Consider the following 5,145-nt stretch of genomic DNA (forward strand, 5'->3'; position numbering starts at 1 on the left):
TTGAAACTGTTTCTACAGTACTGTTTCAACAATTCATTAAGGATCTTCAGGCTACTCAAAATAGAAATTTGTAACAAATAAACTGAAGTCTTTTGGAGAGAAAGCGTATGTACGCAGGTTCCTATGCAAAACAGGAAACCGGTCTGTTAATCCTTCAAAAACGCTGTAAGAGTGGAATTGCAGAATTTTCCTGTCTGCAGAGTATGTTTTATGGAGAGCCAGCTGGGAGCATAGCTCTCTATACCCATTAAGTGCAGCAAGCAGAATCAGGACTTCAACCAGTATGGGTTTGTTCAAGGTCAGTAGGTCAGTAGGTATTGGTAAAGGCAGAAAAAAGCAAAAAAAAACCAAAACAACCCCCAAACACTTTACAATATGATGTCTGCAGTCCATTGTTCATGGATTTCTAACAAAACCAAGTTCTTTATCAGCTGTGGAAAAAAGAAGTCCATGCAGTAATGCCCCTGGAAAACACTGGGCGGTGCAAAAACATAGGAGCAACACACCCCTTGCTAGAATTGCTACACTTTCTAAGATGACTTGGCTGGCATTTTTTAACCTCGCTGTCTTGGCAGACGGCAGAACATGCTGGACGGTAAATCTCCACATTTCTGGTGACTCAGGCAGGCAGGTGGAGCTTGTTCTGTCCTGGCTATTATCACAGGGCCTTTTAATAAAGGATACAGTAACACCAAAACCAACAACAACATGACAACAAAAAGACTCTCTCTTAGGGAAATAATGTAGGATATGTTTATACTTCATTACTTTTTCAGGATTTTTGTTAAGAATTAAAGCACAAAAGCGTAACTGGGTAATTTTGTGACTGGCAAAGAAAAAGCGAAGACTAAGAACAAAAGAAAAGCTCACCTTCATTTTTAAATCGAAGGCAGTACATTTCCCACAGTCAATTCTGAGGTATTTTCAGTCCCTTAAGAAAGCCATGACTGAAAAAAACCCCACGCAAGTTCAGTACCGCATGGGGGACAGATATGGGTGACGCTTTTAATGAACCAAGCTGTGAATAAAAACGAACAAACACTTAACAGAGACTATAGCAAGAGAGAACCTTACAGTATGTATTAGTAAATTTATTCCTATTGCAGTAGCAAAAGAACCGGGAAATTAATTTCTAAAGGTTTAGGGAGAAAAGAATTTGAGAAAGAGGTGTAAAAGCAGTTTTTAACTAGGCAGATCCGGCTGACCTGGGCACCAGCGGATCCTGGGGTGGGAGAGGTTATGAAGACACGTTTTTGTCTAGAAGCCGTCTTACCCAGCTGCCTGCGAAGAAGAAGAAGAAGCGAGCCCACTCCCAGCTGAAGAAATGCCCGCAGAGCCGCGGGGAAGGGCTGAGGGAGAGGGCGGGCGGTTGGCGGGAAATTCCGTTGGGAGCGCGAGGCCCCGCGGCGCCCCTTCCCCTCAGGCGGGCCGGGCCGGGTCACCGGGGCGGCGGCGGCGGCGGGGCCGGCTCCTTCGAAGGCGGAGGGGAGGTGGCGATGCAGGTTAGCGGTGCCCGGTTTGTCCGGGGGCTGGGCGGCTCGGGGGCGGCGGAAAGGGAGGAGGGTCGCAACGCCGCGACTCACCCACCTCCCCTCACCTCACCGCGGCCGCGTTTTCCCGGAGGGGAGGGGTGCCGCCGCCGCTCCGGTGCCCCTCCGAAGCGAGCGGCTCGCCCCGGGGCGGGGCCGGGGCCGCCCCTGAGGGCAGCCCCGCCGGCCGCGCACCTCCCCGGGGCCACCGCAGCTCCTCTCCTTCTTCTTTTTTTGCCGCCTTCTGCCTAAAAAGCGCTTCTGGAAGTTTATGAGCCGTGGTAGCAACCTCCTTAGAGGAACTCTGAGGTGAAGAATATTTTTTTAATCGCGATAGATCCATGTGTATTGCTTAGTTCTAATGCTGCTGCCTTGGAACTCACCTGAGTTGAAATGGTGAATCTTTGCAGAGAACAGACGCTTTGGCAGATGAAAAATTAAGTCCTATTAGAGCGTATTTAAAGGGTACTAAAAATATAAAATATTTCAGTTTGAACTTTCATCATCATCTGTAGCTCAACTAGTTGGTGTTTTTTGGGTTAAAAATCAATGAAAACCTTACACTGAATTCAGCTAAATTTCTTCTGTTGTCCCCTTAATGCCTGTAGATTTTGAAATGCTAAATTATTTTGCTCATTAAAGTTGAATGCTTCTTGTTTGTGCTTAGAGTAATGTTATTTGTAGGTATTTCTACTTTGTCCCCTCTCTATTTTTAGACTTGAAACAAAAATTAGCGTCTATTTGCATTCAAGATATTTCACTAACTTTTATTTCTGTGTGGCTAAATTACTTACATCAATAGGTCTTGTTCTATGTATCAAAAGAAAGAACTGTCTGTTTGAAGCTTTGTAGAATTTTACAAATGACTTGAAAAGATTCTTAGAAGTCATATTTTTACTTTTGTTTGATGTTGCTAGGCGGTAAATATGCATGTGAATGAGAAGAGAAAGGGAACGGAAAGAGATTGTCCAGAACTAATTTGGTGGTAAACCGTGTGCTTTAGAATGGTCAGTCATTTTTATGAAGGAAACAGTGTCTGAAAGACAATGTAGTCAGCCAAATTCATACACTTCAAGGCAGCACAGCATTGCCATTCTAAATATGGCAGTTTACAGACTTTTATTATGGTTTGTAGAGAAATAGGTTTTGGATAAGAAAGGAATCGGGGATGAGGGGAGGAAGCTTAGAGAATCACCTGAGTTTTGCCACTGGCTTAGTAAGTATGGAATCAAGCTAATTAAACATTTTTTTTTTTTTAATTTTAATTGACAATAGCTATTTTTACTTTTTTCTTACCTGTTTCGTGTTTGCATTCAGTTTTCTTTTTCAGTACAATTAGGATATGGTGCAAATGGGCCAGAGGAAACGCAGTCAGATATTTTTAATATGATAAAGAAATGCATCTAATTATTAGTATTACGAAATTCATAAGCTAAGTAATATTTTTATTATCAAGGTAGCAGTTAGCTCTTGCTTAATTTGTCTGTCAGATTTCTCCTAAATAAAAGGCATGATCTGTCTGCTGTTACCTTCAAGGATTATAGCAGAAGAAGGTGGCAAGAGCTGACAATACCCTCAGAAAATTCCAGTGTGCTGTGACACATTCCCATAGCAGATTGTTCTTACTGTTTGCTTGCTTCCACAGTCAGATTTCTTAAGGCTAATTATGTTTTCTTCCCTTGTGAAATACTTATACTGTCTTATAACTCTTCATTTAAATTACCATATAGGTTAATGACGTATGGATAAGTAGGCTAGCATCTTCTGTGATCTTATTCATAAGCCTTCTTATAGTAAGTCTTCATGTTGTATGAGTATTGCTATTTCCAGTAACAAATTGTTATTCTGTTCGAGTATTAAATACAAGGTAGAAATGTTCAGAACTTGTAGCTCTCTGAAAATGACAAATTATCTGAATTCAAAAACTGCCATATCCTGAGCCTGTCTTCACTTGTGGAATGCTCTGAACTAGTTGGTGTCTAATATTTTATTACTCTTTAGCAGCATATAATCAAGATATCTGAGCTAGAGAGACCTGATGACTGTCAGGACAATGTGTTTTGGTAGCATTTCAGCTAAGTGAAGAGAACAAGATCTGGTCCTGAGCACCTAACTCATTCTCATTAGTTGCAACAAGTTTGAACTTCCATATGATAAAAGCAGTTAATATTGCTTTACCCTTTTCTGACTAAGCTTTTAAATTTTGTGTTGGTGTTAACACCAAACTGCTCATCTTTTACTTATGAGTATTCAGAATAGGAAATTTAGCTGATTTTGCAGCTAAAGGGCTTCAGAGCTTGCTCAAATACAGACTTTCATATTGTTTGGCTGTCATTTTGGTTTTGGGTGTGTTTGGTTTTTTTTTTGGTTTTTTTTTTTTTTTTTTTTACAAATATTTAGTGAAACACATTAAGAAAGCATAGGGAAAGGAGAAGAATGTGTGGGTGTTTTGGGGGGCAGGGAGGGGGAGGGGAAGAGGAGTTTTGTCAGGAGGAGGACTGTAGGAGGGAAATGTTTGTACTCCTTATTCCCAAGTTATTGAGTGGTACTGTGATAAATAGCTGATTTGGTACTATAAGAAGAATGGGTCATTTTCTGCTGAGGTAGTTACATTAATTAGAGACTGGCTTAATAAGTCTCTGGTTCAGTGACACACTGAAACTGCTTTGTATTCTCAAGTCTTTCCTGACCAACGGAACTCTTTCGATGGCTTCAAGGTTTAAAATATTTTAGCTGATTCAAGAAAACTGTTACTTCTCAGGTCCGGAAAACTGACTGACTTTCTCAAGGCCTTTTGTTGATAACACAAGCGTTGTCTTGCTGCTAAGGTATAGATCTCTTGCATGAACCAGGAAGGTCCTTTGGCATAATTTTCCACCTCTGTTTTATACCATTAAGTACTGCTGAACCACTCAAGATCTAAGATGACGCTTTCAAAGCTGTAAGTTGGTAAGCATGAAAAGAAATGTACAGAGATGTCCTGGGCTGCTCCATGATGGATCTGCGTCATGCTTCAGAAGGTCAAGAAAGAGAATTAATTTTGTTAATTTTGGGGGAGTAATCACAGTTCAGGATAGATTGATGCACTCACCAGAAAAGCAGTATTTTCTTGAGGACTCTTTCTTCCATCTTTTTTTTGAACCATGAGAAGTGAGACAAGTATAGATAGGTAATACTGTAGTAAAGGTGAGCTCTGTGATCTTTGCACTAATCACCTTTTTCCTCTTTTCTTCTACTGTGCTCTTGTATGAGAATGCATTTTTTGATGTTTTTTTCTGGTAGTCTTGAATGTATCTGACAGGAGAGTCTGGACTAAGTCTGGACTTGATATCCTGGTATCTATACACATTGTTGATTTTGTCCCCCCCTCCCTGCCTATGTGCACCAACAATATCGTATTTTGCAGTTAAACCTTGTAAAACAGTCCTGGCTTTAAGTTCTGTTTAACATGCTCTCTAATCACTGGACTGACCTGGTAATGTGGGCAAGGGTCTTTGCTGTCATACTTGATCTTGTTTTCAAGCACCAAAGCAATTACTTTTTAAGAAGACTCCCTCCTTTTATGCAATATTCTGATTTAACGAAAAACAAAAAATGTGTAATAGTCATGCTTCCG

The 5,145-nt window shown here is 40.9% G+C and overlaps 1 long non-coding RNA gene across 1 annotated transcript; it reads right to left on the reverse strand.

The window, feature by feature from the left end:
- On the reverse strand, window positions 1-1,988 carry LOC122154746. Its single transcript, XR_006166815.1, has 3 exons — window positions 1,274-1,988; window positions 871-1,018; window positions 1-667 (listed from the first exon to the last, which is right to left on the reverse strand). It is a non-coding gene; the product is annotated as an uncharacterized LOC122154746 (long non-coding RNA).
- Between the last annotated feature and the right edge of the window lie 3,157 nt (window positions 1,989-5,145).

This window comes from Tyto alba, unplaced genomic scaffold, assembly GCF_018691265.1.
Source record: "Tyto alba isolate M040663 unplaced genomic scaffold, T.alba_DEE_v4.0 Super-Scaffold_46, whole genome shotgun sequence".
Taxonomy (NCBI): Eukaryota; Metazoa; Chordata; class Aves; order Strigiformes; family Tytonidae; genus Tyto; species Tyto alba.